This window comes from Mustela erminea, chromosome 6 (genome assembly GCF_009829155.1).
Source record: "Mustela erminea isolate mMusErm1 chromosome 6, mMusErm1.Pri, whole genome shotgun sequence".
In the NCBI taxonomy this organism is placed as follows: domain Eukaryota; kingdom Metazoa; phylum Chordata; class Mammalia; order Carnivora; family Mustelidae; genus Mustela; species Mustela erminea.
In genome coordinates, this window is record NC_045619.1 from 144,279,709 (window position 1) to 144,305,906 (window position 26,198).

Below are 26,198 nucleotides of genomic sequence, written 5' to 3' on the forward strand. Positions count from 1 at the left end.
CTTTTTTTTTTTTCTAAGATTTATTTATTTATTTGACAGAGAGAGATCACAAGTAGTCAGAGAGAGACAGAGAGAGAGAGGGAAGCAGGCTCCCCGCTGAGCAGAGAGCGCGATGTGGGGCTCGATCCCAGGACCCTGGGATCATGACCTGAGCCAAAGGCAGAGGCTTTAACCCACTGAGCCACCCAGGTGCCCCGAAAATGTACTTTTTAAAAGATTTTATTTGTTTATTTGACACAGAGAGCGCACGCATGTGCAAGCAGGGGGAGTAGCAGGCAGAGGGAGAGAGAGAGAGAGAGAGACAGCAGACTCCTCGCTGAGCAAGAACCCTGACCCGGGGCTCGATCTCGGGACTCTGGGCTCATGATCTGAGCTGACGGCAGGCACTTCATCGACCGAGTCACACAAGTGCTCCTTAATATGTATTTTTTACTGCGGGTCATGGTTTTTTCAAAAAGCATGGAAACCCACATAGGCTCACTCTTCTTCTGTGTTAAATGATAGAAATTTCATGAACTCTGGGACTCTAGCAGAGCTAAGCATGAGATGATTCTAAAGAAGAGGGTAAATTCAGGTATTTGACATAATGAAAAATTTGAAATACGTATCTGCTCTCATGTGTGTTCTGCCTTTGTTCCTAGAACGAAAGCACGGGGGTCGTACTCCGACCCAGTGAGAACCCCAGAGGTCGGGGGGAGGTTGGGAAGTGTTGTCCTGTGTCACTGAGAGTGGGGATGACGACGGGCAGAAATGGGCGGAGGGGCCTCCTGCGGTGGCAGCTGTGACTGAGATGCCCGTCTTTGTGTCCCGAGGAGACGCCAGTGTGTCACGCCGTGGATTAAGTGCGTCCTACGTCTAATCAGAGTGACTGAGATATCGCCAGAGGAAAGCACCGTTGTGATAATGCCGCCATGTGGGGAATTATAATCCCCCACTCTGGCGTGTGGGGTCTAAGGTTACGGAGTTGTCGGAACAAACAGGAGACAGAGGTAGGCATCGCCGTGCAGTGCTGGGAAAAGTGCAGCCGGTAAGAACTGCAGGTCCGCTGGGTCCCCCCAGGGAGCAGAGCTGGGAACCAAGGCCGAAGCCTCCGGAGGCTGGCGCGCGAGTTTGCCGCTGGGAGGACTTCCCTTCGGCACACACTCACTGACGCCGGTGGCCGGGAAACGACTAGGATACAAACTGTACGACTGGCTCCTGCCTTTGCAGAGTTTATAAGGAGCCAAGAGAAAGGACAGCACACAAGCGGCGTTTCTCTGCCTTGCCGCAGCAGCTGGTATTGCAGGCGCACCTTGAAGGACCGGGTCCCGCCGATGATGGGGTGAGGCAGGTATTCCGGGAAGGCTTCCCGGAGGAGGTGCACGCGTCTGCCTTCTGTCTGGGAAAGAACCGCTGACCACTTCCAGGAAGAAAGACAGGAAAGACAGAAGGGGAAGCACACTGGGGCGGCGGCAGCTCAGCGTGCTTGGGGACTCTGGCTGGTCTATAATCAGGGAGGGAGATGCCAAGGCCTGTCAGGCGGGTGTGGTTAGTGGTTAAAAATGGAGCCCGCTGTCTTTCGGGCTGTCCCCTCTGTGAGCTCTTCACGGCTGGCGAGCAGCAGGGTCCACACGTCTCTGATGACTGCACGGGGCGCCCATTTCAGAGGAGTGAGGCTGACAGTCTTCATTAGAGAAGTTTTGCGGGGAGAGGCCTGCCTCTCAGGAGACGTGTGGGAGCGTAGCCCGGGGCACCTGCTCGGCACCTGCTCGGTCCTCCGGGAGGGGCGGGGGCCACGCTCCAGCTGGGGTGGCGGCCCGGTACAATCAGCAGCGAAGCTGGTGGTCGCCGTGGGCGCTCCAGGCTCAGGACACAGGCAGCCTGCCTCGCCGGGGCTTCCTCTCCCGTTGGGGATGTCTCTCATTTCTCAGCAGGCGGAGTGTCCACAGATGCTGGGTTAAAAAGAGGTGTCCAGTGTGCCAGGTCCCCAAGATTAAAATGTTCCCATTAATTTAAAAAAAGTTTATTTAGCCCAGTTCTCTGCCTGAAACATCCAGGCAAGTGTCTCCAAATGTGTCTCATCAACTCCTCCTTCATTTGGCTCAGGTCTCCTGGACAGGAGAACTAGAGGGGCAGCCAGTTGTGCTGGAAATGCGGTCTTTTCTGGGACCTGGAGGCGGCGAGGCTCCATGCAGCTCAGCTATCCCAGACGACCTCCGCCGGAAACGGCAAGGATTTAAGCTGCAGTTCCCGCCAGGGTCCTCCGTCCGCCCTGATGGAGCCGCTTTCCAAGGAAGCGCGCATCCAACCACAGGAGCCTCGAAGGACCAACCTGGGTGTTCACCGTGGCTTTCCACAGAGGAGCTAGACTGAAACTGCATGGAAGTTTCTCAGACCCTTTCTCGAGGTAGGGCCTCTCTTCCCAGAATTTCCGAGCTCCCGGAAGCCCCGCACCTCCGCTAGCGGCCCACAGTTGTGAGGCTCTCCCTTCTCCTGTTCCCTGCCCCGAGGCCTCCCGGCCCTGGGCGGGGGGGGGGGGAGCTAACACCCACACCCACCGTCCCAGCCTCTGCAGGGGAAGACGTGGGGGTCTCGCCGGACAATGTTCCAGAAGGCCCTGGCGCAGCCTGGGAAGAAGTCCTCTCCCGCTGCTTTTGAGCAGGACATGCTTCTGGGTTATGCCCAGACAGTGACTTGAAACCTCCCATCTCACCCCCGCAGTTTTGTTATGGTGGGGGAATTTAAACACCTCCAGGAGTGGGGAGGAGTTTTGGGAGCCCCTACACGAGGGGTCTATCCTGGAGCTTGGACAGCGGCCTGCCGCTGGCCTCTGTTCCCACTGACCGCCTCCCTATCCGATGATCTGGAAGGAGATCTGAGACATCAGGTCATGCCGCTCCCTGAGGCTTCAGTACTACCTCTAAGAGCAGATCTCGCCTTTGCCGAGTTCCCAACTCACAGACAAGTCGCAGCACTTCGTACCCTACACCTAGACTTACGAGTCAGCTTCGGCCGCACTCTCTGTGCGTGGGAGTTCCGACCGCGTCCACCATTGCAAACGTCACTCTGACGGAGCAGCCGGGGTGGGGTCACACACCGCATTCACCTGTCACGTCTCCTCTGTTGCCTTTGATTTGGAAAAGTCCCTCAACCTTTCACTGTCATTTATGTCCTTGGTATTTTTGAGGATCAGGGGCCTATTGTTTTGTTTATGTCTTTGCTTTAAATTCGTGATTGTTCCCTCTTATTAGTTTTTGCACTTTCAGCAGGAACGCCACATAGCTGAGGTCATGTCCCCTGACATTAGGAGGCCACCATTATTGGGGATGCCAACTTTCAACCCTTGAGTCACATGAGGTCCACATGTGTATCCGCTGGAAACACACCCTGTCCCCCTTGAAATCACCGAAGCGTGCGCAGTTAGGGAGCTGTGAAATGGCGGCATAACTCGTCCCTCAACAGCCTCCCCCAGTGACGTCAGCCTTCCCGGATGACTCCTGCCCGGACCGCATGACAGCCGCATGGGACTTGTGAAATCACTCCTTTTCGATGTCTCAGTCAGCTTACTGTAAAGAAAAGCTTTCCCTTTTCCTTCCTCATCTTTAGTATTTTTTTTTTTTTACTTACCATGTATTTGAATTTCCTAGGATGAACTCATGCATTCTTTCCCCCACCCCCAACGTGTTCTCATGTATTACTGTCCTATTCCTTCAGACACTACCACTAATTTGACTAAGCTAGTTCCTTATTATATTTCTATTCGAGTGACTTTTTGGGGACAGAGCTCCACCAAAACTTAACACCTTTTTTGAGTCCCCTCTTGCCTCTTAGTAAAATCTCGACTCACTGTCAAATCCAAATATCCAAATCACTAGACCCCTGGGGTTCTTCCTTCCTTGCCCTTTTGGGTCCTGTGCCCTCCACACACCTCACCAACTTGACTTTTTGCCTTGCTGTGCTCAAATACTTCTGTTTTGACCTGGACTGGCCTCGCCCTCCTTGCCAGGGTGCTTCTCTGCAGCCTCTCCACTCTGGTCTCCTTGGCCTTGGCTCACTTCTCACTCAGATTCCCCCTGCAACTGGGCTCTGGCCCCTCCAGTGCTCGGCCTCCCCAGGTGCAGGTCCATGCACGCACCGGGGGAACCTTTCACGCACTGTCCCTGACTGCCCGTCCACTTGCTGTCTCCCCAGCACTTAGCACAGCCCTGGACGGGAAGCAGGTACCTGGTGAGGACTTGTTTAATTTAATAAGTGAATAGTTCTAAATCATTAGGAATAAAGCTTGAGCATTGTGGCTAAGCCACAAATGAGTTCCCTAACGTAGAGGTGACTTTTGATGGTGCTATACACAATGGAGAAAAAGTGTTTATTTTTCACAGAAAATGCTGGGAGAATAAAAGAAAATGTTCTCAGACACTAGCTGAAATTTCGGCCTTTACTCAGAGAAAAATATGTTGTTTTTTTTGATTGGGCAATTCAGCAGACATTAGGGAGGTCTTAGGCACCCCTCCTCCCCACCACACACACACACACACACACACACACACACGGAACTAGATACCACAGATGGTTTCTACCTGTGCAACTGGCCACTGTCAGGCCTGACCGGCACGTCCGTGGCAAATTCTAGCAGTGTTGACAGAGCTATGAATACAGCACTATGACGACCCGGAAAGGAAACCAACCGTCAAAAAAGAAAAGGTTTAAATGGTTGACATTGAGCAGTACCTTGAAAACAAAGCCTGATTTTACCAGAAGTGGAAGGGAGACGGACAGTCAGGCAGAGGGCAGAGAACAGACGTGTGTGTGTGTGTGTGTGTGTCTGTGTGTGTGTCTGTGTGTGTGTGTGCACTGAAGAACCCAGGTGCTCAAAAGTGAAAAGAGGCTCCAGGCTCACCAGGAGCCCCTGAGCCTCCTACTGCTCTTTCCTTAAAAGGACTGTCAGGGACGCCTGGGTGGCTCAGTCGGTCAAGCCTCTGCCTTTGGCTGAGGTCATGATCCCGGGGGAGCCTGCTTCTCCCTCTGTCTGCCACTCCCCCTGCTTGTGTTCCCTTGGCTCTGACAAGTAAATAAAATCTTTTTAAAGGGACTGTCAGTAAATGGTACCATCCTACCGCATAGAGCCCGCGCTTCACTCCGTGACCACACCCAGTGTCTCCCCCAGAGTCAGGTGCATGTGATGTAGGTCAGGTGTCCGACCCGAGGGCAGGGAAAGAGAGGCAAGGAAACAGCTGCCCTGAGGACCAGTTTGTGAAGGGCCTTCTGCTCCATAAAACACAACCTGGACTTGACCCTCCATGGCCATCATCAGAGGACGGCAGGGAGGATTTTTAAGGAGATGTGTGTTGGCACCGTGACTGGGGGGTGAACAGATGTGGAACAGAGACCGGCCACCATGCTAGTGAATCAGGAGAGAGGAAACAGGAAGCGAAACCATCCCCACGGGGAGGAATGATTTCTTAGGTGGGATAGGTAGAGCTCGTAACTGTATGACATGGGAAGTGAGGGGACCATGGGTTGAGAAATTTACACTGAAAAAAATTTTTTTAATCGATCTTATCTTTCTAAGCGGAAATGCCATAAAAATGTGTTTTGTGGTATAACCTCACGTTCCAAGGTGAAAATGGGTGTTTCTTTTGAAACACAGGTGAAAAAAAAACCAAACAAAAAACTAAAACCAAAACCAAAACAACACAGGGGTGCCTGCTTGGCTCATTGGGTTAAGTGTCTGCCTCTGTGCAGGTCATGATCTCAGGGTCCTGGGATTGGGCCCCTCGTCTGGGCTCCCTGCTCGGTGGGGAGCCTGCTTCTCTCTCCCTCTGCCCTTCCCCCTGCTCATGCTCTCTCTCTCTCCCTCTCTCTCAAATAAATAAGGTCTTTAAAAAAAACCCACAAAAAACAAAGGGGAATAAAAACCCAGTTTTTCTTTTATTTTGTAAATTTTATTTGTATTTTCACTCCAGCACAGTTCACTTTCAGCGTGATATTAGTTTCAGGGGTACAATGTAGTGATTCAACACGTCCATCCACCGCCTGGTGCAGGAGCCTCCCCACCGCCCAGCCGCCCATCCCCCACCATCTCCGTGCTGGTGACCAGCAGTGTGAGCTCCACAGTGAAGAGTCTGTTTCTTGGTTTGTCTTTTTTTTCTCTGTTTGTCTGTGTTGTCTCTTAAGCTCCACATCTAAGTGGAATCATATGGTGTTTGCCTTTCTCCGACTGGCTTACTGCATTTAGCCTAGGAGCCTTCCGCTCCATCCGTGTTTGTGCAAATGGCTAGATTTCAGTCTTTCCCATGGCTGAGTAATACCCCACTGCACCCAGACCACGTCTCTTCATCCATTCATCTGTCAGCAGACACTTGGGCTCTCTCCAGTCTGGGTGTTGCGGACATTGCTGCTGTGAACATTAGGGTGCGGGTGTCCCTTCAGATCACTCTGCTTGTATCTTTTGGGATAAAGACCCAGTAGTGCGATTGCTGGGGTGTAGGGTAGCTCTACCTTTAACTCTCTGAGGACCCTCCACACTGTCTTCCAGAGCCGCTGCACCGGCTTGCATTCCACCAACACTGCAGGAGGGTCCCCCTTCTCTGCATCCTGGCCAGCACCTGCTGTTCCTGGTGCTGCTGATTTTAGCCCAACAGGTGTGAGTGGTATCTACAAAGAGCCAGTTTTGACTGAAGAAGGATCACACTGTGTGAGTACGAAAGAGGAGATGTCATTTCAGTATAAAGATGCCATTTCAATAGGAAGTATTCTCGGATCCCTTAGGTTACTGACCTTTTCCGTAATTTAGGAAATTATCTGTGTCAAAATGTCTGCTTCAATGTTGACACAGGCAAAAACGGTGGAAGTCTCCCACCAGCTTTGGAGAATTCCCCATCTTCCCAAGCTGGTCTGCAGCGCTGAGTTCAGCCGTGGGGAAGAGGGGTCTGGGCCCAGGAGTGGCCAAGTGCAGGGAAGCAGGCCGCGGCACTGACAAGGCCCCCTCGACCCGCCTGTCCCCTCCGGAAGGGAGCTCCAAATGCTCGAGCTCCGCGCTCTCCGCGCTGCGGGACGTTCCACTCTTCCTGCCTGTTACGAAGTCCTTACAACGATTTTATTTTTTAATTTATTTAAAAAAAGACGTTTATTTATTTGCAGAGATCACAAGCAGGCAGAGAGAGAGAAAGAGCGATTGAGAGAGAGAGAGAGGAGGAAGCAGGCCCCCGACCAAGCAGAGAGCCCGATGCGGGGCTCGACCCCAGGACCCTGAGATCATGACCTGAGCCGAAGGCAGAGGCTTAACCCACTGAACCGCCCAGGCACCGCCCCCCCTTTTAGAATATTTTTATTTATCTAAAATGATTTTAAATATCATTATTTAGCCTGTGAGCTTTCTTGCCACTTGGACGTGACAACGTATCAAAGGGGCGCGGGGTCTGGGGGGGCCGAGGCCTGATTCTGCGGGGAGGTGGGGGGCGCGGCCCCGGGGTCGTCGGGGTTGGATCGCGGTGCCGGGAGTCGAGGCAGGGGTGTGGCGTGTGTGGGTCTCTGCCCCGGGGGAAGGGGGCGGGGGGCGCGGTCCCGGGAGGGAGGGCGGGGGTCGGGGGGGGGGGTGTCTGCCGCTGCCCCAGGGAGAGTGGGGGCTGCAGTCCCGGGGTCAAGGACGCGGAGGGTGCGGTCCCTAGGGCCGGGGGAGCGGGTGCGGCGGCCGCCGGCAGACGGGTATCGCGGAGCCCGGTCCACGCCGCGCAGGGTCGCCGGCTCGGGTCGCCGCGGGGGCGGCGAGGGCGGCGGGGCGGGGCCGGGAAGCGTGCGCGGCATGGGGCGGGGCTGCGTGCGCGCCCGCGCCAATCACAAGCGCCGCCGGGAGGGGCGCGCGCACGGAAAGGCCGGGAAGCGGAGGGGCGGGGCGGGCGCCGCGCGCAGCCAATCGGGACGCCGCGCCGCCCTGACGAGAGGCTCTCCCGGGCTCCGAGCGCCAGTCGGCAGGCCGGGGGCGGAGTGCGCGGGCGCGCGGGCGCGCGGGCGCGCCGGGCGGGACTTCCGCCGAGCCCCGGAAGCGGGAGCTGTGTGTTCTCATGCGAACGGGAAGGAGCGTTGGGGCGCCGGAGTCGCGAGGTTGAGACATTTTCGGGCCCGAAACGGGAAGGAGCCGCCGCCGCCCGCCGCCAGCCCGCGCCGCGCCGCCCCCGCCGCTCGTCCGGGCCGGCCGCGCCCTCCCCGCCCCTCCCTCTCGGCCCGTCCGCGTGTGGCGCGGTCGCCGGGCACCGGGGCTGCGGCGGTCGGCGGCCGGGCGGCGGCGGCGCTGCTGACAGGTGAGCGCGGCGGGCGGCGGGCGGGCCTCGGTGCCGGCGCTCCCCGCTCGGTGCCGGGCCGCCGCCTGGACCCGCGCCGCGCCCGCCTGTCACGGGCCGCCATCTTCCCGGAGGACGCGGCGGGCGGAGTGCGGGCCGGACGGGGCCGGGCGGCGGGCAGGGCCGCGGTGGCGGGGCGCGGGGCGGCCGGCGGGGCAGGGCCCGAGCGCGGGGCGGGCCGGGGGGGGGGGGACCGGGCGGCGCGGGGGGGGGGGCGGCGGGCGGGGGCCGGGCCGGGGTCTGGGGCCGGGCCGGGCCGCGCCGCCGTCCGGCCCGCACTGCGGAGGCCTCGCCCTGCCCTGCGCCCGGGGGCCCGGCCCGGCGGCCGTCCGGGCGGGGAGGGGACGGGTCACGGGGACCAGGAAGTGGGGCTCCTGTTGCTCCGGGCGTGTCCGGGCGCTCGCGTCCTCCCCTCGGGCGGCTGCAGCCCAGGCGGGCCCCGGAGGCGCTGGAGGAGCCGGGCTCGGGGGCCGCGCGGTGCGGGCGGGTCAGCGGCGTCCCGGCAGCGGCCGCCGGGCGCGGCCCGTCCGTGGGAACTTCCCGTCGGCGCGGTTCCGCGCTCCGTCCGGCGCCGGCGGCCGCGCTTCTGGACGCGCCGCGCGGGAGCCCCCGGGAGGGCTTCGGGGCGTCCGGCCCGCCCGGCCGCGGGCTGTGTGTCCTGCTGCCAGGGGACGCTCCGAGCCGCGGCCGGGCGGGCGGCCGGGCGGGCGCGGCCTGCGGACCAGCGTCGTTGGCGTCCGGGGGTCCCTTCGGGGCTGCGGGTTCTCCTGCCGCCGCGCTCCGCCGCCTGAGGGACGCCGACGCGCCGGAGTCGGGGCCCCGGGGTCGTTGGCGGGAGGGCGGGGGAAGGACGAGGTCCCCGTCCCGGGCTCTGCCCTCGCGGGGCGCGGTCTCCCGGCTTGCCGCGGCCGCTCCGTCCGGGCCGCAGCCCCGCCGCTCACAGGGGTTGACCGGCGGCGGCCGCCCGGCCTTCCCCGCGGGCAGCGCAGGAGCCGCCGCCGCGGGAGTCAGGCTGCGAGCGCCCGTCCGCTGCGGTGCGCTGCGGGGCCGGAGGCCTCGGGCCGGCCGTGCGGGGACCGCTGGCCTCCGTCCGACGCTCGCCCGCGGCCAGAAGCGCGGTTGGCTCCGCTCCGGAGCAGGGCCTGAGCTCACTGGCCGGCACCAAGGCGTCTTCCTGCTCGGCAGGGACGGTCCTCGCGGGGCCGCGCTTTCCTCGTCTCCTCGTCCGGTGTCGGCCTCGCGGGGCTGCCGTGCCCCCGTCCGTGGTGCCGTCTCCGCCCTGCTTGTACGACCACTTTGTCCCCGACACCTGCGGGCGCCGCGGGCCGCCTCGCTGTCCCCGTTCTGTCCGCCGTGCCCGTGCCGGCGGCTGGACGGCGCCTGCCGGGCTCGCTGGCGGCGCGGTCGCCTGCCTTTGCGCAGGGGAAGCAGGATCTGAGGCTCAAGTGTGCATGTTGAGAAAGGGGCTGCCCCGTTGGAGTGGGAGCCGGAGAGAAAATGGGGGTGACCAGTTAGCCGGTGAGTGGGCTTCGGGAAGAGCGGCTGACCCTGGCCGCACCGGGAGGGCCGCGCTTGACTTTACGCAGGGCTCCGGGGTTGTGCTTTCTTTTATGTTTTTATGTTCTTAAAGAGTTTGTGTACTTGGCAGCCGGAGACAGCAAGAGCAGAAACAAGCAGAGGCAGTGCGACAGGGAAGGCAGGCTCCTGGCTGAGCGGGCGCTATCCAGGACCCCGCACCATGACCCGCCCGAGCCGGGCGCTGAGCCCCCCGAGGCCTCCCAGGGATTGTGCTTTAAAAACAGTTGGGAGTTGGAGAATTTATGGAACTTCATATGACTTCCACTAATAAGCACAAGTTTTGACAAATACATATTAAAACTGTGCGGAAACATTCCAGTCGCTTGTTTTTGCGAAGTCTTCACGTATGGTAACACACGGTTCTGAAACGCAAGGTGCAAGTCGAGAGCCCCAGGTTGTGAACAGTCATACCGTAAGCAGCGCCTTCAAGGAGCCCCAAGACTCTGAGTGGATCTGCAACAGTTTGACAAGTTTTCTAGTGGGAGACCCGAGGGCCTGTTACCAGTGGGAAGTGGGTGCGGCCGACTCCTTCCACTGTTACTTCCACGGAATGCTGCAGGTCAGACTTTCCGTCGTGATAAGTAGCGTTATTATTTAGGCCTTCTAATTTTAGTAACATGCTATCTTTTTTTTTTAGATTTTATTTATTCGACAGATCACAAGCAGGCAGAGAGGCAGGCAGAGAGAGAGAGGAGGAAGCAGGCTCCCCGCCCAGCAGAGACCCCCTCCCCCCAATGTGGGGCTCGATCCCAGGACCCTGGGATCGTGACCTGAGCCGAAGGCAGAGGCTTTAACCCCCTGAGCCACCCCGGCGCCCCTGACGTCTGCTGTCTTCATGATGGTCCCTCGAGATTGTTGAAAGCGGTGTAGACAGAGGATACTTGGAATGCTGTTCGTCGTGTCGTCATGTTCAAGGCACGAGCGAGTGTTAAATATGGTTTCAGAAGCCCTGGTTGTACTCTTGCAGACTTCGCTCATACTTAAGGATTTTTTCAGATAGGTAAAGGCAAGAAAATCTCAGTATATTCTTGTAATTCCTCCTACAAGGCCATTGACTCAACAGTTTTCTAATGGACAGAAGAAAACAAACACTGAGGTTTGTTTTTATGGAAAATACATGGTTAGAAACAGAAACTTGCTGGGCATTATTGCTTATGCTGTTCTGTAAGATTTTATTCCTGTGAAGAGTTCTCTTTTCTGTAAGAGCTCATTTCGGAGTCTGCAGTCAACGAGGCCCTGCCTTTGAGCGCACAACTCACCAGATCTGATTTGGGTTCAGTTCAGTTCAGGCTGTGCCGCTCGGTGTTGCACTTGTTGGTGTCCCTGGAGCGACTCCGCTCCTCCTGCAGTTCTCGGGGTTGGAAATTGAGTTTCTTTATAGGAATATTGAAAGTGGAAAGTTTAGGTTCTTTTATTAGAAGGAAGAGAACTCCAATGTGGAAATGATTTTTTTCCCAATGTTCCAACGCTTTATTTTTCCTGCACGTGTCTTTAACCTCAGGAACAGCTAAGAGAAGTGTTAAGTCAGCTCATACTTCCTTCCGTTCCTATTTTCCCTCACCCCAAAACTCCTTCTGTCCCTTTGATACTTTTTTCCTTCCTTTGATACATTTTTTTTTTTTAAAGATTTTATTATTTGTTTGACACAGAGAGAGATCACAAGTAGACGGAGAGGCAGGCAGAGAGAGAGAGAGGGAAGCAGGCTCCCCGCTGAGCAGAGAGCCGGATGCGGGGCTCGATCCCAGGATCTGAGATCATGACCTGAGCTGAAGGCAGAGGCTTAACCCACTGAGCCACCCAGGTGCCCCTCCTTTGATACTTTCATAAACTATCTTTTCACCATTTTTCTGTGAATCCCTCATAGCTTAGTTAATAAGGGCTGCTGCTGAGTGATGCCAACACTTTCATGTCCTCTCTCGCGGTTCGGTTTTTTCTTCAGTGTCCTTCCTGCTTCCCTGATAGTGAGACCTAGGTCACAGAGTGCATTGTAGAGCACTAGGACATTTCGTATTTAAGTCACATTTGAAAGCGTGCTACTTAATTTTTAGAGGGAGTTTAATAATCATTGAGATGAGACTTAGTTTTCACTGAAAGTGTTCTTAATGGAATTTGGAATGCATATGTATGGGCTTAAAAACTTAAAATTAGGATAGTATTTATTTGTGTGATAAAATAAAGTGCCTTTTTTATTTGCAACATACCATTTTACTCAAACTGCGGCCAGAGCTTGCTTTACAGGCATATCCTGATTGCTAAGCCCTTGTAAAAACTCCTCCGTGACTGTCCCCTGTCTAAATGAGAAACGCCCAGGGGCCCTGCTCCAGGGGCCTTGGCATTTCTGCGTCCTCCTTGCTGGCTGGGCTGCCTTCCTTTGGCCTAAGCTGACCACTGCGTCTCCCTCGGAAGCATGGAGTTGCAAGTGCTGTTGCCTTTGCTCCCCGTTTCTCTGGTTGAGATGGAATCTTCTTCTTTTTTTTTTTTTTTACTTCTTCGCTCTTTAATCCATCTTTATAAAGGTATTTCAGGAGTCCTTCAGGAATCCTTGCCTTAATTTCTAAGGTTGTGCTTAGTGCTTTGCTGTTTCTGTAGCAGCTCAGGCACAGCCCCTAATGAATTAATGTAAGCTCCTGTGGGTGAGATCTCTTTTGTTTGTAACCTCTTTGGGCAGCTTAGGTCCAGGTGCACTATACAGATCTTCTCGACTTGTGGTAGGTTATGTCCCGGTAGACCTACTGAAGGCTGAAAATACTAAGTTGAAAGTGGGTTTCATGCACCTGAGCTAGAGTATCACAGCTTAGCCTTGTTGGCTGTAAACAGGCTCAGAGCACTTACATTAGCCTGCACTTAGGGCAGAATCTTCTAACACAAAGCCTATTTGTTTATGAAGTGTTGAGTATCTGTCTCCTGGAATTCACTGAACACTGTACTGACAGTGACAGAATGGTCGCATGGGTGCAGGACGGTAGTCAGTGTATCTCAGTTGTCACTCCTCTGATCTAGGGGCTCACTGGGAGCAAGATTGAAATTCAGAGTTTGAGGTCCGGTTTCCACTGAGTGTGTATTGCTTTTGCACCATTGTGAAGTTGAAAAATTGTAAGTCCAGCCATTGAAGGTTGGGGACCCATCTGTAGATGTTTAGTAAACTTTGTTCAACCAGCTGGAAAAAGGCGTGTCTGAAGACACCTCTCATTTTGGTTGTAGGGAAATGATCGGCAGATTGTACAGTTGCACGCCTTTGTAAACAAACATAAAAATCTTCACTTGAAATGATTGCAGTAGTGCACAGTTATACAAAATAGACAAAATATTAGTGATTTGATAGTGGTATCTAGTGCATGCTGTGAATTGGATGGAGTCATTTAATCATGTGACCTAGATTGTACCCTTTCTCAGTCTTTAAAAACTTGCCCCCTTTTAATAAAAAATGTTTCTTGGCTTTAAAGTTAAAGCAGATTGTATTAACCTAAAACAAATCAATTACAATACACAAAAATTAAATTTATTTATTTACTTCTTACAAGATTTTAAAAATTTATTTGGCAAGAGAGAGACACAGCAAGAGAGGGAACACAAGGAGGGGAAGTGGCAGAGGGAGAAGCAGGCTTCCTGCTGAAGAGGGAGCCTAATGCGGGGCTTGATCCCAGGACCCTGGGATCATGACTTGAGCCAAAGGCAGACACTTAATAACTGAGCCACCCAGGCACCCTGGGAATGTATTTTTAAACTTCAGTGGGTTTTTCCATTTTTCATTTCCTGTAGAGAGTCTTCGCTTCAGGATTTGGTAGGAACGAAAGGCAAGAGGTTGTGCCTTCCTTGAGCAGGTGTGTTTGATCAGTAAGACACTAGCAGTACGAAGACAAATGATGCCGGAACTTTTCACTAAGGCTCCTGGTCTACAAGGGATTAGAAAAGTGGGATGTTTTATTTAAAGGAAAGCAGGCAGGCATTTGGATTCTTGAAGCTTCCATCCCCAACACTTACTGACGGCTCTCAGCACCACACTCGGTCGAGTGGTCTCGCTCTTACTGCAGCGCACCCCGTGGCGCACCCTCATCTCCTGTCCCTGCCTTGGTTTTCTCTGTAGCGCTTACTACATTGTAACGTACCATGTCATTTCCGTAGGTCGTGTATGGTGTGTCTTCTGGGGCTTGAATTAACTCTGTAAGCTTGAGGGTTTCTATTTTGTTCGTGGACAGGAACCCAGGCCTCTCAGTGGTACAGAGTATTCACCACATAATTCATGAATACATCTGGGGGCTAGAGTGGTGAACAAAAGGGATGGATTGCCTTGCTTTTTGGAGCTCATGGGCCACAGGGGCAGGTGGATGACCAGATAACCTCATATGAGAGCCATACATTGTGCTGGCCTTGTGGGCCTCGCGGGGCCAGGAGGCTCTGGAAGGAAGAGTGTGGTGGGGCAGAGTCAGCCTGCTGGACAGGATGAGTGTCAGCGATTCCCCGTGCAGGGACTTGGACGAATAATCTGAGGGAGGCTCAGTAAAGAAGGGCGAGTCAAGGTAGCGGCTGGATCGTATAGAATGTGAGACGTCTTTGTGTAGGTGAGAAGTTCTCTCTGTATCCCCAGAACAGTGGAAAGCGCTTGGAGGGTTTTCAGCAGGAGAATTACATGACCAGAACTGCCATTTTAGGTGATTAGCCGGCTTTGTGGAGAGTGACACGAGAGGAAGGAGAGGGCACACATGGGCGGGCGTTCCGCACGGGTCCCTGGGGTGGAGGGCCCTGGTGTTTATGCTTCCATGCGTCACGGGGGCAAAGGCCAGGCCCTGGCCTAAATGGAGAATAGCTCGCTTAGAAACTCATTCAGTTTTATTATACAGAATGTTTAAAGTGATGGTTTAAAACTATGCCTTAAATTTACTAGTGTTTAACAGTTGTAAAGTACATTACATCAGCTTTTAAGGTGGGCTAATTATTGACAGATCCCTTTTTAGAAACATTGCTGAAAAATGAGAACATCCTGTTTTCAGACTTCAAAAAGCTTTGTTTTACTGTCAAAGCTCAAAATATAAGAACAAAAACAGTGATCGATTTGATACACATTTACAAGTCACCTTAATTTACAAGTTGATTATAGCTCTCTGAACATGTGAAACATGCCCTTTAAGTATTTTTTTTTTGAAAATACCGTGTCCTTTAAAACCTGTTCTTTAAAGACTGCTTTCCGAATATTTCTCTTTGTTGATTACTTTATGTCTGTTTTATTCTTCAGTCTTCCGTCTGTGTAATTCCTGCCCCATCATATATATCTGTTTATGCCCACAGAGGTGCAGTACGGTAATCCTTTGCTGCCTGGCTTTTCCCAGCTCTGCAGAGTCATAGGATAGCAGGCACTTTTGAAAGTAGACTTGAAGTCCCTATGGAAAGTTACCTTTTAGCAATCTAGGTGTTTAGAATGCAAAACCATTTTCTCCTTAGGAGGTAAAAACATTCAAATAATTGGTGGGACGCTGGTTGTCATTGAGTGCAGAAGTTTAGTGTGAAAACCTTTTTGGATGAAACTTTCCTTGGGATTATTGGAAGTTCCATGTTCCTTTTTGATTAATATCCATAACTCCAGTGCTGCTTGTTTTCAGACTCTAATGCTATTTCCGGTTTCCCTTCAACAGGTCACTTGTGTACAGACCATTGTACAAATGAGTAACTAGTGAATCAGCAGTATTTTCTTCTGCACCTCTTAAACACGGGGGTGGGGCCAGCAGTGCAGACCGAAGGTCTGCATGACCGCGGGTCCGCACACTTCTTTCTCTGTGTTGTTGTGTTTCCATTTCTTCTGCTGAAATCATTACCTTTCAGGCCTCTGTGCCGGAGAATTGACCCCTAAGGGTAACGGCATGAGGGAAGAAGAAGATACCTTTGCAGGCCGTTTGGGGTTCAGTCGATTGAGCTCCTGTCTTCAGTCAGGCCGTCATCCTAGGATCGAGTCCTGCAGCAGGCTCCCTGCTCAGTGGGGCTGCTTCTCCCTCTCCCCTGTCTGCTGCTCCCCTGCCCTCTTTCTCTCGTTGTGTCAAGTAAATGAATAAAATTTTTTTTAAAAAAGAAAGAACAACATGCATCTGCCATACACATCTGCAGGAGTGTCTGTGACCTGGTGAGGCTTCCCTCGGAGTGCAGCCTCTTCCTGCACAGAGTTCCTTGAGGGCCTCCTGACCTTGAGTTTTAGGAGGTTCGGTTAGGCGCATGGACAGTCTTGGCACTTGTCCTTTGAAGTTCAGAATATGGAAAGTGTGCTTGTCACTGTGCAGGTTAACAGGTGCTCTGTTAACTCACTGTTTTTCTTGAAAATGCAAGATTATAGCTCAAGGTAAAGAGCCATAGGTCAGATGTTTTCCGAGGATCATTATGTGGCCATAAATGCTATTACTGGGCGGTTTTATGAGCAGGGAAATTAAAGCTAGATCATTAACTTCCGGTTTACGGTTTACGTTGCCGCGCGTTGCTGTGGTAAGTTTGTCGGACACTTGGAAGCATCGTACTGGCCGAGTGTTTAGTAATGACATAGTACATTTGATCAGCCTTAATCCAGTTGCGTGGAGAATGTTGTTTCCATCAGCAGCATCGGGCACTGTGGAGTTACCAGACGGGGACGAGAGAGAGCTTTTGTTCTTCTGCCCTGTTCCTGCAGTGCTCTGGGTGAGTGCGGTAGCGCTTGGGACGGTCGCTGTCTGAGGCTGAGTGTTGGTCTGCTTTATTTTATTAACTGAGATTTGATAACTTATTTCTGAAATAACTGTCAGAAAAATAGTGTAATTCTGCAGTTCCTGTTCGAGGATTTTGGAGCTTTAACGACTCAAACTGAAGGCCCCAGAAGTGTAAAGTTAGTGCAGAGGCAGCCATTTAGCAGGCGGCAGAGTGCTGTGCCTGTGCTGTCCACTCTGAGCTCAGCCCTGCGTTGTGCTCTAATTACAGACCTCACATAAGATGCTTCTTAATAGTGGGATTTCGAAAGAAAAAGTGAAACTGGTAAAAGCGTTCACTTTATGTATGCTACAGAATTTTAAGTTGGCATTTTATTATTTTTTTTAAAGCAGAATCTTAAAGCTGCTATTAAACTGTGTTTTTAAAAACATTTTTAAGAAAAGTAAGGATATTGTTTGTCATGTTAGATAATTTAACATACTGGCTTTAATTACCTTTGGAAGGCGCTAATAGGTCTTCCAGTTTGTGTCCTATATTAAGACTGCGGTTTACATATTGTCTTTGAGAATTAGTTTGAGAAATTCCCAAGAATTTGGTAGTTTCCTTCCTAAACGGCACCGTGGTATCTCGCTGCTGGTGCAGGGTTCCGTGTTCAGGCTTCGGTAGTGTCCGCACCTGTGTTCGTGCTCCTCCCCTTTCGGTAAAGAGGAGCTCGCACCTGAGAGAGGATCACTTCGGTGACGCGCTGCCGACGCGCTACCGCCTCTCCCGGCCGAGTTGACTGGTTTACCGTCCTCGGCCGCTGTTCTCGCCCGCTCCCTGCCGTGTGCAATGACTTCAGATTTTAGCAGCCTAGAGTTTGCCTACACAATGTGAGAAATGAATGCAGATTGCCACAGTTCTCATCCTCAGCAATGTGTTTGGCTTGGAATTCAGAGGACCCAAAATCCTTGCTTGTTTTTGTTTTCGTTTTTCAGAACACCTGTTTTGCTATTTGGAAAACTGAGGCCTGGAGACAGTTTGCTTTACATGACATGATGAAGACCAGAAAATGGGGTCTATCTTGTTTGTTTCTTCTAAGTCCATTGAAAATAGGACCCAGCTCTTGTATGCATTAGGTACAGTAGCCTGATACATTTGTGGCCTATGCCACAGCCCAGCTGAGCTTCAGAAATGCTGGTTTTATTTAATTAAATTAATTAATTAATTTTTTTAAAGATTTTACTTATTTATTTGACAGAGATCTCAAGCAAGCAGAGAAGCAGGCAGAGAGAGAGGAAGAGAAGCAGACTCGCTGCTGAGCAGAGAGCCGGATGTGGGGCTCTGTCCCAGGACCCTGGGATCATGACCTGAGCCCAAGGCAGAGGCTTTAACCCACTGAGCCACCCAGGCGCCCCAGAAATGCTGGTTTTAACCAGAACATTTTAATAGTACTTTTTATAGTGAGTGTCATTGGGGTCAGGGGCTCCCCAAATCCCAGGACGGAGGGAAGTTCATTTACCTTCCTGAACAGCCTCTCAGAATTATTGGAGTTGATGCGGACTCTGATAGTTTGCTTGGAACATCTGTGGTGTTGTTAAGTTCATCTGTTGAACTCCAATCCTGACTGAGTCGTGATCCAGTTATTTCTAAAATGGAGATGGGGGGCGCCTGGGTGGCTCAGTGGGTTAAGCCGCTGCCTTCGGCTCAGGTCATGATCTCAGGGTCCTGGGATCGAGTTCCGCATCGGGCTCTCTGCTCGTCAGGGAGCCTGCTTCCCTCTCTCTCTCTCTGCCTGCCTCTCCATCTACTTGTGATTTCTCTCTGTCAAATAAATAAATAAAATCTTTAAAAAAAAAAAAATAATAAAATAAAATGGAGATGGTATTAGGGCTGGGATACATATCCTTTGGTATATCAGAATGAAAGATTATCTAAAGTGGTATGTATTTTTGAACTCATTAGCTGTGGAACTTAAATTCTTTTTTAAGAGTAGTGTCAGTTTTATAAGGAACACTTCATGCTAGGTGGTATTCGTTGCATTTCAGTATTCCCTTTTAGCATGGTCATGCTGGGCGGTGTGAAAGCAAGCTCAGGTTGTCACACCTGGCCTTTGAGCCCTGTGCTCAGGCTCCGGCTGCTACTTTGTGAGTCAGGGTGGTGCTTCGTGGCTCCTCGTGTCCGGCCTTTGCCTAGTAATTAGTTATGACTGCATTGGTGTTTAATCGTGCTCTGTGCCGTACCTGCCCTCAACACGCCCACGGCAGGTCAGATGAGCGTGCCCGGTGTCGCTGCCCGGTTAGTGGGAGTCAGGGTGCTGGGTGCTCCTCGAGTCGCTGCTCTTGACCACCTCCTCAGATGTCCAGCTTGCTGTCCGTAAGCTTGCTGTCCGTAAGGTGGACTAGGGGGTCCTTGAACTTCCTAGTCTGTGTTTAACATTCAGGTATAGGTCTGTTTTCCCTGGGGAAGGACTCAGCTTTCAGCAGATTTTCAAAAAGATATTTGACCTCCACCTTCAGTACAAGTTATAGTTTTAGTGTGTTTGCCACTTGGAAGTTCAAGGATTCGTTGTTATTTTTTTAGTTAAATGTGATTTTTTTATTGTCAGCATCACCGTAGTTAACTCTTCTGCATGCTCAGATTCCAAGTACACACATATGCACACACACATACAGCATCTCGAGAGTATTTGAGATGAAATGAAAATGAACCCACAGTAATTTTGCCCCAACCTAAAAACACTGCCTTTTCCTACATTAACACATTTTTATAGTATGTAGCAACAGAGGCTTTTACTGGGCATCATCATTTTAAATACCAAGAATTTCTTCTCATGTGTTTATTGCATGAAAAATGCAGTGACTAAACAAACACGTATCTGCTGAGGTTTTGTTCTGTTAGGTTCTGTGTCATAAATACAGTGACCGAGAAGGTAGACTTTCCTGCCTTCCCAGCACTGAAGAGACAGTGTGCATTTGGCGTACACCGTCCCTGGGAGTGAAGGGCTCGCAGCCCAGGCAGTGGAGAAGATGGGGAGTCCCAAGTGCGGGCCTTTGGGGATGAAAACGACGGAGTGGAAGACCACCTCCTGCATCAGAAAAGTCATCTACGAAGAATTGGTGTGGGGTTGGAGATGCAAAAGAAGTTGGGGTGGTAATTTGGTTCAGAGATGATGGTTATCTGAGCAGTTTTTATCAGTAATAGAGATCGGGAGACAGATACAGGCTTATTTGAGAGGAAGTTCAAAGTGTTTTGTAGATTTCTGGATTGGGCAGCTGGGTAGATGATCTCTTTCCTTGAGACGGAGGGATTGTCAGTTTTTGTTTATTTGTCTGAAATGAGAAGGGTGGCGGGAATGGGTTTTTTCTTTTTTTTTTTTACAGATAATATTTTACAGATCTTTTTTTTTTTTTTAAAGATTTTATTTATTTATTTGACAGAGATCACAGGCTGGTAGAGAGGCAGGCAGAGAGAAGCGGGGGGAGGGGGGAAGCAGGCTCCCTGCTGAGCAGAGAGCCCGATGTGAGGCTCGACCCCATAACCCTGAGATCATGACCCAAGCCCAAGGCAGAGGCCCGACCCATTGAACCACCCCAGGTACCCCAGGAATGGATTTCTTTTAAACAGCTGATTTTGAGGAATCTGTAGGTCAAAAAAATGGTCTGCGGAGGGGCACCTGGGTGGCTCAGTAGGCTAAAGCCTCTGCCTTCGGCTCAGGTCGTGATCCCAGGGTCCTGGGATCGAGCCCCGCATCGGGCTTTCTGCTCGGCAGGGAGTCTGCTTCTCCCTCTCTGCCTGCCTCTGTGCCGACTTGTGCTCTCTGTCAAATAAATAAATAAAATCTTAAAAAAAAATGATCTGCAGATATTTGCTTAGTTACACTGATGTTCGATCTGTGGTGTTCACTGAAGCCATGAACGCAGAGCCCAGGGAAGCACAGCTCACGCCGGTGAGCCAGGTGCGGCGCCTAGTGGCCCGTGGGCCAGGCCGGCCGCGCCGGTGCCACCTGCACCCCGCCGCCCTCTTTCTCTGCCTGCCTGTTACACTGTCGGCTTAGAAAAGCCAGTGCAGTGCGTTCCCAAACTTTTTCAGCGCAGTTAGACTCCTTAGTGCAGTTACAGGATTTAACTAATAGAAATTGATAAAAAATAGTGGAAAAACATCCGTAGGAAAACTAATTTGAAAACTTGGGAGTGTCTCAGTAAAAACAAACCACTAAGAAAACTATTCACTTGGGTCTATGGATAAGACAGTTGTAAAAAATTGGAGAATAATTATTCCAGCAGGACGGTACCGTTCACACTTTGAAACTAAGCTGTACGTTAAAGAGACAAAGTGGAAGTCTTAGGTGATGCGTTACGGTTTATGTGAGAAGAAAAGACGGCTTCGACCGACCGGCTCGCTCTAAGATGAGATCCCACGGGAAGGAGCCTGCACAAGTCGAAGTGGGTACGGACCGTGCCCGGGCTTTAGAGTGACCTGCTTTCGTTTCCAGTTGCTTCCGGCCACGCAGGGCAAGCCAGCGCTTCCCTGCGCTCTGCGGAGGAGCAGCATCCGCGGCGGCGAAGGGAGCGGGAGGCCGGCCGGCCGCTGGGATGACCTGTGTCCCGTGGCCTGGGGGAGCGTCTCCGCGGCAAGCGGGGAGCCCGTCCCTGGGAGCGGCGTCTCCGGAGAGGCTGCACCTGCCCGGAAGGCGCCCAGCTTCTCCCGCCCGTCCTGCCGGTCTCTGCTCCGGTCTCTGCTCCGCCGGCCTCCTCCCGCTCAGCTCCTCGGGTGCTTCGTGCTCCGAGGGAGCCCCGGGAGCGTGTCTGAGCGGTGAAGGAGGGAGAAGGGGAGCTCCGGGCGGAGAGTGGGGTCCAGACCGCGGATAGAGGACCAGTGCGCCTTCCGCGAGTACGTCCTTGTAGGATTGATGTATTCGAGAGAGAGGGAGAGCACGAGTGTGAGAGCTTGAGGGGGGAGAGCCTGAGCCTGAGGGGGGGCGGAGGCCGAGGGAGAGGGAGAAGCAGACTCCCGACATGGGCTCGAGCCCAGGACCCTGCCATGATGACCTGAGCCAAAGGCAGACAATTCCTCGACTGAGCCACCCAGGTGCTCACTCCAGACCTTCCTTGAGGTGGAAACCACTAAGGAAAAACTTGGTCATTTTCATGAAGGTTTTTCAGGTTGTCTTACGTATAGGCTGTCCTTGGGTCCCTAGCGTTGACTTAGGAGGCCTGATTTTCAGGAGCTGTGTAGGAGTGTAGTTGTTACGGAGTATCTCCCTCTCACCACAGTGCTAAGAAATACACATCTGTTAGGAATGTGAAATTCAAGAAAGGAGGACGCGCTTTAATGTAGGTTTGAAATTAGGCGTATTATATCACCACTTAGAAAGCTATTAAATGGCTTTTAATTTCTTTAAAGACTTACTAGAGTGAGCCACCGCAGGACAGCAGGGGCAGGGGCAGGGAGAGGGAGAGAGCATCTTGAGACAGACTTCCCGTTGAGATCAGTCTGACGCGGCTCCGTTCCACGACCCAGAGATCCTGACCTGCGCGGAGGGCAGGCGCGTGCCCCACTGAGCCCCCGGGCACGGTAGTCGCCTCTATCACTTCATCTGTCCGACCGGACAGCTCGGGACTTCGAGCCCTGCTCACTCTTGGGAATGTTTTCACGACTGGCCGAGTTCCATGGTCCTTCATTTGGAGAAACACTGTTCTTCCTTTGTTTTGATTAACTGGCTGTTGATAACGCAGATCAAAAGTACCTTTTCTGAAAGTAAAGCTTTTTTTTTTTTTAAAGATTTTATTTATTTTTCAGAGACAGAGGGAGAGAGCGCGAGCGAGCACAGGCAGACAGAGAGGCAGGCAGAGGCAGAGGGAGAAGCAGGCTCCCCGCCGAGCAAGGAGCCCAATGTGGGACTCGATCCCAGGACCCTGGGATCATGACCTGAGCCGAAGGCAGCTGCTCAACCAACTGAGCCACCCAGGCGTCCCTTTTTTTTTTTTTTTAATTTAACATCTTTGCAAACTGCATGCCTGTTACAGGGTGAAGAAGTGGAAATAGTCTGTCAGTGTCAGGTGTACAGGTTTTTGTCGTGTTGGCTTTTCTTAAATTTAACTTTTTTTAAGTAAACTATATATAGTTCCGGACTTCACACTGGTTTTCCACCTCTGGTTCTGATCTTTGGCCCCCTCCTGGGTCAGCGGCGTGCGGCTGTCCGAGCCCGGCTCAGGGCGCTCTAACGTTGTAGTTCGGTGACCGTAGATGGAAAGGGTAATAAAATGTGATCGGCGTTCCTCGGGGGAATGAAAGCTGGACGAGAAGACCGAGGTGCATGGAGACTTTCCTTTGAAAAGCGTTGAAGCAAGGTCCTATCCAGAGCCTTGTTTTTTTTTGAAGAGGGCTTCGGGGTCTCTTGAAAGACTTTTTTGTGGTGTTGATTCTGACCTTTCCTTGGTGCAGCTGTACACTGATACTACATTAAGCCGTCGGCATTTTTTGTGTTCAGATGTAAAAGAGCGAAAGTGAAGATTCTTAGGGAGAGTGTGGATTATCTCAAGAAGATGATGCCATGTTCAAAATGAAGTTAACAAAACTGTGTCATCAAACAAGGGAGAGCCACATACAATGCAGTTCCCTGGGGTAAAAATAAATTCTGAAAGAGACTGAATGGGCCAGTTCTGCTCTTTCCATAAGGTGATAATACAGATGAAATGCCAGCAGTAGGCCTTCTTTTTCTGCCCTGGACACTAGACACACTTGGCTTGCACTCGGTGGTTGTGTGTGGCAGAGGTGGAGGTGCCCCTTGACCCGAAAGTGCCTGGGTGGCCGTGATCCTGGGACTGAGGGGGCCTGAGTAAGGCCTGAGCGGTTCAGCGGGCTGTCCGTCTGGCCGGCCACTGGGGCAGCTCTGGCTGGCCCGGGCTTATGGTTTACAATAGGGGAAGTGGTTCTTAATGGGGAAATGATGATGGACAAATGGAGGTCAGAGTACATTCCAAACAGGCTGGATTCGGGGCAGTTACCTTTTCAAGTATGGGATTGAACTTTGTGGAAAATAGATCTTCCTGTATTTTACTCCTTTCATTTTAGATGGCACGGAGTAGACAGGCTGCATTGTGTCCGTAAGGGCGCCGGTTTGGGCTGGCCTTGCGCTTGCTGGTCGTGTTCAGACAGGCGTGCGGACCAGCTGAGCTCGTGCCCTATGTAGCTAGGCCTAATGTGGTCAGTGCTCCTTCCGTCTGCTGCTTTTGGGTGAAAAGATGTGTATCTGTTTCGGGAGATGGTCTTCTGGAAAAGAAGTGACTCATGGTCAGAGGAAAAGATAGAGTTGGAGGGCCGAAAGGCGCTGTATCTAAGGATATGATCACCCACCCCAGCTGTGTGCCCTCTTACAAAATAACCATCACAGTCACACGCAGGGTAAGAGATAGGACTTTTTAGTCTTCCTATTTGTTTCACTTGTTTCAAATAATATTTTATTTAGGCTTCCTTATGACCAAGTATTGGACTGGTAGTTTGAAGTTTGTCAGAAATGCTTGTAACCAGAGGGTTAATGAGATGACCTAAACTCTCCCTTTGTTTTGTGCTATATTTTCATAAGAATTCCAGCTAAGACAATCTTTTGAAATAATTGACCTCTTCAGAGTGAGATAACGTGTCATGCATCATTTTTTTTTTTTCTTTTGAGGTAGTGTGGAGAGAGGCAGAGAGAGAAGAAGAGAAAGAATCTTTTTGAAAAAGATTGTATTTATTCATTTGGCAGGCAGAGATCACAAGCCGGCAGAGAGAGGGGGAAGCAGGCTCCCCGCCGAGCAGAGAGCCCGATGCGGGGGCTCGGTCCCAGGACGCTGTCCCAGGACGCTGAGATCATGACCTGAGCGGAAGCCGAGTGCTGACACTTCACCCACTGACCCACCCAGGCGCCCCGCCACCAACCAGCTTATTCATAAAGCTGGAAGGGACCTTTCTGAGTGTGTGTGTGCAGTTTCTAGAGAAGTTCTAAAAAGCTGTTAGTGGGATAATTTTTAAATGTAACTTCGGGGGTTTACTTCTCATGTGGGTACTTTTCTAGTCCTGTTGGCTAGAGAAATAAGTGTGTCTTGTGTCTGATTCTCTGCCCTCTCTAGGAGCAGAATCTGATCGAACTGTAAAAAATAAGTTCCCTTTTCCCACTGCCGGCTCTTTCAGTAGAAGCACAGGTGTACATGTGTGAAAGGAAATTAGAAAAATTAATCTGGAAGCTTACGGGCAGCATCTGTTCAGGACTGTTTCCCTACGGTTTCCTACAGTTTAAATGTGTCATCGAGCAGCCACTCACTAAGGTTGGATTCCTTCCTTTCATTTGTTTGTCTTTGCGCGCCAGCCACAGTTGGGGGAAGGGGCTCTGGAGAGAACGGGCTGTCGTGGAGAGAGTGCGTCTGAGAAATCGCTCTCCTGGAGACAGCTGTCTGTTGCTCTGTGAGTGTTCGCGCTCTTCAAGCCTACAGAGTCCGTGGAATATATGATCTTTGTAAGGTGCTGTGGAAGGTACACAGACTAACCTGTAAGACAGGATCCCGCGATGCAGACAGCCGCTGAGCCGCGAGAGAAACCGGGCAGTGCGGCCTGCAGCGTTCGGGGATGCGGAGGGACCCTGACGCCTGTGGCAGTACTTCATTTTCTTTCTTTTTTTTTTTTTTTTAAAGATTTTATTTATTTATTTGACTGACAGATCACAAGTAGGCAGAAAGGCAGGCAGAGAGAGAGGGGGAAGCAGGCTCCCCACAGAGCAGAGAGCCCGATGCGGGGCTTGATCCCAGGACCCTGGGATCATGACCTGAGCCGAAGGCAGAGGCTTTAGCCCACTGAGCCACCCAGGCGCCCCAGTACTTCATTTTCTTAACGCCTCCATTTAGAGGTGTGCAAATGGAGTTCCTAGGAGAAAGTTGCTCTTCTTAACAAATGTCCTTCCGGATCTGCAGACGCTGTGATTGTACTGGAATGACTTGATGTAGCTTCTTTGACCATTTCTGTTTTTCCCAAGGAGTTTTAGTTCTAGAGGTCTGGAGGTAAACTGTCTCTCTACAAAGTATGTCTAGACTTTGAAAGTAACAGATTTCGGCTTTTCTAATTGATTCTCAAAGGGCATCATGTAGTACTCTATTAAGGGCAGTCTCTAACGTTTTCCACCACCCGTTTTCCATATTTGGATAAAACTATGTTTACTTACCTAGTTGAATATTCATTTACGGTTTGTGGAAAACAGTCCGAGCAGTTCCCGGTGTTCTCAGAAGGCGAGTCTGTGCAGCGGCATCTTGTCCTGTCCCGCTGCTCTTCTCAGGCTCTGCCCCTGAGCCCCTTGCTCCCAGCTGCAGACTGCTGGAGGTGGAAGGCGCCTTAGCTGACTTGACCTCTCCCTCATTTTGGGGTTGCAGGCACGGAAGCAGAGCGTGGAGACAGCACTGGAGCTACGCCACCTGTGTACGGGTGTTACTGACAGAAGGACTCTCTCGGGGGTGAACTGTAGCATCCATTGCTGGGGTACATACTCCTCCCGTACCCTGTATGTAAGGACATGAAACACCTGGGTTCCTTAAAGAGGGTCGGATAGTAGGGGAGAAGCCCAGATCTGGTCAGTGCCCCCGAAGAACCGGGAAGGCTTTGCGTGCCTGGAGGAGGGAGAGAGGAATGGGAAGGAAGCTC

The 26,198-nt window shown here is 51.9% G+C and overlaps 1 protein-coding gene across 4 annotated transcripts in view; it reads left to right on the forward strand.

The window, feature by feature from the left end:
* The first annotated feature begins 7,989 nt into the window (after nt 1–7,989).
* The window catches only part of LARP4B (La ribonucleoprotein 4B), an 88,927-nt gene continuing 70,718 nt past the window's right edge, over nt 7,990–26,198 (forward strand). Inside the window, exon 1 of one of the 4 annotated variants that reach the window (XM_032349892.1) lies at nt 7,990–8,079. The gene's annotated coding sequence lies outside the window, so the exon portion shown is untranslated. Of the gene's footprint in view, nt 8,277–25,405; nt 26,063–26,198 lie in introns of those variants that run through there. The other 3 variants (XM_032349890.1, XM_032349889.1, XM_032349893.1) reach the window with 3 other exon arrangements.